Raw genomic sequence first — 8,574 nt, forward strand, 5'->3', positions numbered from 1 at the left:
CCAGGCTCTGGAAACAATCAAGATGCCCTTCAACAGACGAATGGCTAAAGAAACAGTGGTACATATACACAATGGAATATTATGCAGCCGTCAGGAGAGATGAAGTCATGAAATTTTCCTACACATGATGTACATGGTGTCTATTATGATGAATGAAATAAGTCTGAGGTAGAGAGAGAGACGCAGAATAGTCTCACTCATCTATGGGTTTTAAGAAAAATAAAAGTCATCATTGCAATAATCCTCAGAGACAATGAGGGGAGGGCTGGAACTTCCAGCTCACTTCATGAAGCTCACCACAAAGAGTGGTGAGTGCAGTTATAGAAATAACTACACAGAGAACTATCATAATCCTGTGAATGAATGAGGGAACTGGAAAGCCTGTCTGGAGTACAGGTGGGGGTGGGGTGGGGTGGGGAGGAGAAGATTTGGGACATTGGTGGTGGGAATGTTGCACTGGTGAAGGGGGGTGTTCTTTACATGACTGAAACCTAATCACAATCATATTTGTAATCAAGATGTTTAAATAAATAAAAAGTATACTAAAAATGTAACAAAAAAAAGAAAAATGCATGTGAGCAATTACTTGTAAATGTTACTGTGAATGGGATAGTGTATTAGTTACAAAGGGATCTGAAATTGAATGTTTTAATTTTCATTGTTGACAGTAGATAGGGAGTGTGAGTGTGCTTTTAGTGAATAAACTCAGAGAAAGGGTTATTTGGATGAGGAAAGCCCTTGTAAAGAGAAGGGGTTGGATGTGTAGCATGATACATGTGTGGAAAAAGGTGATCTCAAAGATCATTTTTTCCATACACATGAACTCTGACGCAGTACACAAGGCCCCAAGAGAGCTATGACCAAAATGAAAAGCAAACTATTTCTGGAGAATAATTAGAAGTATCCTCAAAATAATGAGTTGACTCAGACCCCTTCCTGTAGTATAAAACAGACCAATAGCTCAATGCTTTTTATTTTCCTTTGATTCATCTGTGTGTTTATTTTAGTTGTTGATAAACCACAGCATTTTCACTTTAAGAAAAAACATAGTAGCTCATTTTGGAGATCCACTTGTTGCTACAGAAGCAAATATAACCACACACTGGTTTTTGCTTTTGTTTTTGTTTATTATCAGTTCAAGATGTATGGAATGCATGGGCTCTGGTGAGAAAGGATCTCCAGGAACCACATATATACTTAGAGGCAGCTAATTATGGGTAGACTACTTCATTGTATTGATGCTCTTTATTCTTTTTTCTTTATAAGTAAAAGATTCTAGAAAATTTAATTGATTTGATATTGGACTTTGCATATCTCATCTTCTCAGAAACAAACAGGCAGTCTTGAAGCCATTGTTTTCTTTTTATTTCCATTCTCCGTCTTTAGCTTGACACTCTCTCCTCTCATTCTTTGAGGGTTTGAGTATGTACAGCCCATGGAAAATTATTGCTTTTACTCATAACAAAGTCTCACAAATGAGTCCCTTACAGTATATAAAAGATGGAGCCTTACTTGCCTATTGGAAGCCCAAGGAATTGGCTAATTTTGTGGACAGGACATGTGATCCCATATGTAAAAATGCTGGCAGTAGCTCTTAGTACTTTGTGTGCCTGTGGTGAAAAAGTAGGCAGCAAAATGGAAAAAGAACAACCATTCCATTTTCAATTGCACTCCATGCAAGCAAATATTAAACATGTCTTACAGTTATGTATGCAGAAATTCAATATATAAGAAATGATTATTCCTGAAGGGTTATACTGACCTTTCCAAGTTGAATTGTTCAGATAGGTTAGAAAAATGTTGAAAAAAATGCTACACTCTCAGATGCCTAGTGGTTCTGACATTTGTGGCAGGAGAAAAAGGAAGTCCGTGATTAGGATTTTTCATCATTCCACCTCAAGTAATGGTTGAGTGTGTTGAATGTTTTTCAAAATTTTCGCTTTGGGACTTGGAGGAAGTTTCTGACTTCCAATTTGGCTCAGGGAGCAATTTTACAAAATGCCATAGTTCCTATTCTTACCAGGCTAACTTTTCACAATGAATCTGTGGCCGAGGAAAATAATGATAATTCAAAGTAATATGCTTTGATTGTCAAGCAATTCTCAATCTGAGAGGAAAGGGGGAAAGAATGAATGGAGGGAAGGAGCGAGGGAGTGAAGGGGAGAAGGGAACAAAAAGAAGAAAGATCCAAATATTGTAAGACAGGTTTTATAGCAGGTAATTATTTTTAAATCACTGGAAGACCAGCTATGGTATGACTAACTCCCACAATCACAATGTTAAAAAGATTTCTTGGAACTAGGGCGCCTTGGACTTGGCATTTACAGCACATCTTTTGCCTGAACTTAATGAAAGACACACTTTTCTTGGAAACTGATGAACTCTTTACTGAGCTCAGCCCCATTCCCCTTACCAGTACCAATGTGCTAGGAACAGGTGATTTGTTGTGCAATTCTGTCCCCACTTTTTTCCACAATTCAGAACTGATACCATTGGGACCCAGACAAATGCAAGTGAATCAAGCCAACAATGAGTCCATCCATCAAGATGATATTAAAGAAGTTATGAAGAACAACATCTAGATTTCTTGCTCCCAGATCTTCATGGCTTCTAAACTCCTTCCTTGTACCTTAAACTCATTGAGGTTTTTGGTTTTATGCTTACTCGTTTATTTCATTGAGTTATAGACTTTGCTCTTCTCTGTATTTGGAGAATTTCCACATGAACTGTGGACAATTACTGTCAGTGATTAGCATTTTGCATGAAGAGTGCTAAGCCTGTTTTCCTGATGGTTATAATTACATGATGGTTATAATTACAAAACCTCCAAAAGAAAATAATGGACATCAATACTTCCCAGGTAGTCTGGTTTGAGCTGATACTTCTGTGGAATTCTGAGAATGGTGGGAGCAGATTCTCCTTTCTACATGAACCACAACAGCTCAATGTCATATCCTCCACCCTCGTACAGAACAGAGATGAGGGCTGGAAGGACTGGCTCTCAATATGAAGCTCACCACAGAGTGGTGATTTTAGTTAGAGAGATGACTACACGAACTATCATGAGAGAAGTAGAATGCCTGTCTTGAATACAGGTGGGGGGTGGGGGAGGGCTTTGGGGGCATTGGTGGTGGGAAGGTTGCACTAGTTAAGGGGGGGTTGTTCTTTTTATGATTGAAACCCAACTACAATCATGGTGCTTAAATAAAGAAAATAACTTAAATAATAAAAAAAAAAGAAATGGCCCATCTCTCTCTGCAACTTATTCTTATCAGACTTCCAAGCCCCCATATTTGTTTCAAATCTATAAATCATGGACCTTGGGGCTGTAAGAGGTCACATGATACCCCAGATTTTTATATTAATATCATCTGTGTAGGGTCACAGAAAACTTGATGAGAAAGTCACCTAGTAATTTACCAGTCAATGAGTCTAAACAGTAAAACAGAAGGATCAACTAACACCAACCATAGCCCTATAAGTTCATTTACACTGATTTAGTAATACCATGGAAATACATTATCTCTAATTAACTCTTATTGATCTATTTTAATAATTCCATTTGCCTTCCTATTGCAACAAACGATATAAAGTAAATCTGTGCTTGCATGGAAGCAGACTAGGGTGGAGGGTGGGAAATTGTGGACACTAGTGATGAATTTTCAGCTTACTTGAATCAGATATTTAATCTAAATAAAATGAAATGTTTATCACAATACAAGAATGACCTCTGCACATTAATATTCATAGAAGCTCTATTTACAATAGCCAGAATCTGGAAACAACCCAGATGCCCAACAACAGATGAGTGGCTAAAGAAACTGAGGTACTTATACACAATGGAATACTATGCAGACATCAGGAAAAATGAAGTCATGAAATTTTCCTACACATGGATGAACATGGAAACTATTATGCTGAATGAAATCAGTCAGAGGGAGAGATAGAACAGAATAGGTTCATTCTCTGTGGAATTTAAGAAAAATAAAAGACAGTATGGTAATAATACCCAGAGACAATAGAGATGAAAGCTGGAAGAACCAACCCATGATATGAAGCTTTCCATAGTGGTGAGTGCAGTTAGAGAAATAACTACACTGACAACTATCATGACAATGGTAGTGAGTGAGAGAAATAGAATGCCTGTCTTGAAGACAGGCAGGGAAATGAGGAAGAAGGGTGAATGGGGGCATCAATGGTGGGAAGGTTGCACTGGTGAAGGGGGATGTACTTTTTTATGATAAACCCAACTATAAACATATTTGTAATCATTGTGCTTAAATACTTTAATAAAAAATGAAATGTTTATATTTATATTAACACATTTGAAAAATAAGGCCAATTTTCTTGATGGCACATTAATCTGCTGAAGTCAAGGGCCACAATTTTCATGCACAGGCAGAGTAGAGCTGTACCCAGAAAGCTTCCTGTTGCAAACTCTGCCAAACTGGCACAGGAAAAAAATCAGCTCCATGAACAGGAAATTCAAGGAATATACTTGAGTTGGTGGCAAGTAGACCTAAAGCACTGTAGTTCTAATTTTTAGGTCCATTTTGACTCATTATGTTGCCGTATCCATTTCTGCATTTAGCCTACATATACAGCTTAAATATTAGTATTTTTAAAACTCTTAACATATAAAGCAACAGCCAAACTTGTTGATTTCCTAAATAATATCAGTTGTATATATATATATTGTGGCTTTGAGGCCACAAACAACAATGCTCAGGGTTTTCTCCTGGCTTTGTGCTCAGAGATCACTCATAGAGTGTTTTTTGGGGGGACCATATGTGCTGCTGGGGTTCAAACCAAAGTTGGCCATGTGTCAGGCTTCACTACTGCTTCACTATTAACCCACTATACCATTGCTTCAGCCCAGTGTCTGAAATTGACTTTTTAAAAAACTTTTACAGTGGCTAGTAAAACAGAATGTACATAAGAATATTTATTCTTATAAACCTACTACTACAATTTAAATTCTCACAAATAAAACAAAAGACAAAGAGATGGCATACACACTTTGCATGTTGCAGGGCCAGTATTGATTTCCAGCAGCACATGGTCCCAGATGCATAACCTGGAGTGATCTCTGAGCACCCCATTCCTAAATTTTCCCCTTACACCTCTTCCCAAAGTATATTAAAATAAATATTTGAGTTGCTTTATTTAAGTTTCAAGTACACAGTGTTTGTTATCCCTTGCTGGCATAAGATAGCATGGAGGCAATCACTTTTAAAACTCTTTCGGGCACTGCCTTTGATGAGAGATAGAAAAAATTCTTGAGTCTGGCTAAGATTTTCATTTTCTCTCAGCAAGCAACAAGCCAGAACAAATGTGCTGGTTCAGAGAAAGGAAAGGTCAATTTAAAATGCCAGCACCTATTGTTTACTGGAGAAAGAGCCTGGCAAACTGTCGGGAACACTGAGCTATTTTCATTGCAAGAAAGGGGAAGAAGGGCCTTACAGCAGCAGCAAATTAAAGCTATACTGTAGTTGATAATAGCTTTCATCTTCCAGTCCATTATAGGTCTGGTATAGCAGAAAGTTAATTTTCAAAGCCATTCAAATTTGCGTTGACCAGAAATGACATTTTCAGGGAAGATGAAATGAGAGTGAAATTATCCCCGGAAGTAGAGGTGGGGGTCAGATAAAAAGTGGCACCTCTAAGAGGCAAAGCTCTGAATTTTTGCCTTTTGTCACATTCACAGGAGAGGCCTACCTAACAGGAGTTTATAATATCCCTTATCTCTCCAGAGTTCCAGACACCAACCTGGAATGAGAGAACCTTTGTATAGTTTAGGCAAAAGCACAGCCAACTTATGTGAGGAAGGGTTTGAAATTCACCCCAATAAACTCCCATTTGTTTAGGTTAGCAGAGTTTTGTTTTTGTTTTTTTTTTTTGGATTTCCCAAAGTATTAATACAATGAGCTAGGAGTTAGCATATAGAAGATAGTACACAAAGGACCAGTTTTCACTGGTATGACAGAGTACAGTGACTCACAATTGATGTTGGAATCACCACAGGGAAAGAATAGGTTCCAAATGACAGATCTGGACCTGACCCCACTCTTACCACCATTCCAAAAACTTCACTTTTTTGTTCTATAATTTAAGTAAAAAATTCACTTTAATGTCTCTGATGTATAAAATTCCTCAAGGGACACCTTCTCATTCAATGTCATTTCATTATGGTGCTGGTGAGGAATAAATAGGGATTCCTGACTTGGACCATTCTCTGTAAGGAGTTTACATGTCTTCATGTCTATGTACATGGGTTTTCTCCAAGTATTCCTGTTTCCTCCACCCCAAAAGGCTCCAGGTCAGCCTCATTAATCTCAGTGTCCTAGTCAGTGAAATGGGGGAATTATGTAAAGAACCGAGCTGTGGAAGGGCATCCTCTATGCTGAGTTACTATAAGTTTTAGCATAGGCTCTGACTACCCAAAGCCCTGAAATGTGAATGGAAAATGAATGGACTAGTGGTATACTGGAAGCGTTTGAGATCTTTATTTAGAAATCTGATCATTTGGGCTGGAGCGGTGGCACAAATGGTAGGGTGTTTGCTTTGCACGCAGCTGACCTAGCACAGAAGGCAGTTTGATCCCCCAGCATGCCATATGGTCTCCCAAGCCAGGAAGTAATTTCTGAGAGCATAGCCATAGCCAGGAGTAACCTTTAAGCGTCACCAGGTGTGGCCCAAAAAGCAAAAAAAAAAAAAAAAAAAAAAATTAGAAACCTGATCGTGTTTTTTTGACCAGAAATATGTCATGGGATGTGGGGAAATTAAGTTAGTTTATCTTTTATCAGTCAACGCCCTTTGGTAAAATGGGTTTTCTTAATGTCTTTTCCTCAACGTGAATTTCTAAGAACTTATTGATGATAGTGTTAGAAGACTTACTATGCTAGGTATTTTCTATTGAAAATATTTTCATCTTTTGCACTTTAATAACATTGCTTTTCCTGACTACACACTTTAGGATGGCAATTTCACACCTCTCCTCCATGTGTAGTGTAGTACATAAAAGATACCCACCCTTCTAATATTGGACTATTGTTCTACCAGTCCAATGGACCCCTTCACCCCAGGAAATTTCTTCCCCCACCTTCTCTTCTGGTAACCTCATATTTGTAATCTGATCATTTTTTTAAATTATTACCATATTAGCTGGCGTATAAGACGACCCTTCAACCCATGAAAATCTTCCTAAAAGTCGGGAGTCATATTATATGCTAGTATATGGCGTGCTGAAACTTGTTCCAGCTTCAGGGATGAGTGATCCGCACCCCTCTTACTTTTAAGAAGTAACTTACTTTTAACACTTTTAGGAAGTTTTTCATGGGTTGAAGGGTCGTCTTATACGCCGGCAAATATGGCAAATAAGTATGTCTTACTTTAGTCTTCATACCTGGTAGAGATCAGGGGCTACTTCTGGCTTGGTGCTTGAGGATCTGGCATGAAAAATGTACATAGGCTCCAGTCCACAGTGCTCTCTGCACTTAAAACTATTCGTTAAAATTAATAAAACTTTCAGGGCTGGAGCGATGGCGCAAACAGTAAGGCGTTTGTCTTGCATGTGCTAACCTAGGATGGACCGCAGTTTGATACCCTGGCATCCCATATTGTCCCCTCCCAAGCCAGGAGCGATTTCTAAGCACATAGCCAGGAGTAACCCCTGAGCATCACCAGGTGTGGGCCCCCTCCCAAAATAAAACTTTCATCCCATAGCTAAAGGATCAATTTCTTTACCAGGCTGTATTGAAATATATTACTTCTTTGGACACAATATACCAATTATACCCAATTTAATATATATGGAAGTTGTTGTTATTGGGTTTTGGGGGACTACACCAGTTAGTGCTAATTATTCCTGAACTTATTCCTGGCTCTACACTCAAAAAACACTCCTGGTAGGCTCATGGGACCATATAGGGTGCTAGGGATTGAACCTGGGTCCTGGTAGATCAGTGCCAAATAGTACCTGCTATACTATTGCCCTAGCCCCAATATATCACATTTTTAAAAAATGTAACACATAGGATTATATATTTTCTCCACAAGAAAAATCTTTCTTCTTAATTAATTATACAAATTGTAATGTCTAACCAGTCTTTATTGCTAAAGAAGAGAAAAAAAATCCAAAATTTCACACATAAATATTATGACCAAAGCAGACATCAGGAATTGTCAACTATCGGAGAAAAGCAATAAAATTTATTGTACTAAGTAGAGTATCCTTTATAAACCCCAAATTTAGAGAGATCAGCTAGCATTTCCATAACTAAACAGTACTAAAATAGCAGTAAAAATAAACAGTACAGTAATTAAAAATGAATCTACTACTCAATTGGAAGTTTATTGACAAAACTTTCTAAAATATGATATCTGAAAGTGTGACTTACAGATATAAAAATAAGCTTTTTACCAAAATTAAATTTCAACTGACTCTATAGTCATATTTAGTTAGGAAACTTCTATTTAGGACTAAAAGAACTCTTACTAATTAGCCTGGGATTCCACTGTAAAATAGCTCTAATTCAAATGTCTGAGTAATAATTTATAATAATTTATCTGTAG

This window comes from Suncus etruscus, chromosome 5 (genome assembly GCF_024139225.1).
Source record: "Suncus etruscus isolate mSunEtr1 chromosome 5, mSunEtr1.pri.cur, whole genome shotgun sequence".
Lineage (NCBI taxonomy): Eukaryota > Metazoa > Chordata > Mammalia > Eulipotyphla > Soricidae > Suncus > Suncus etruscus.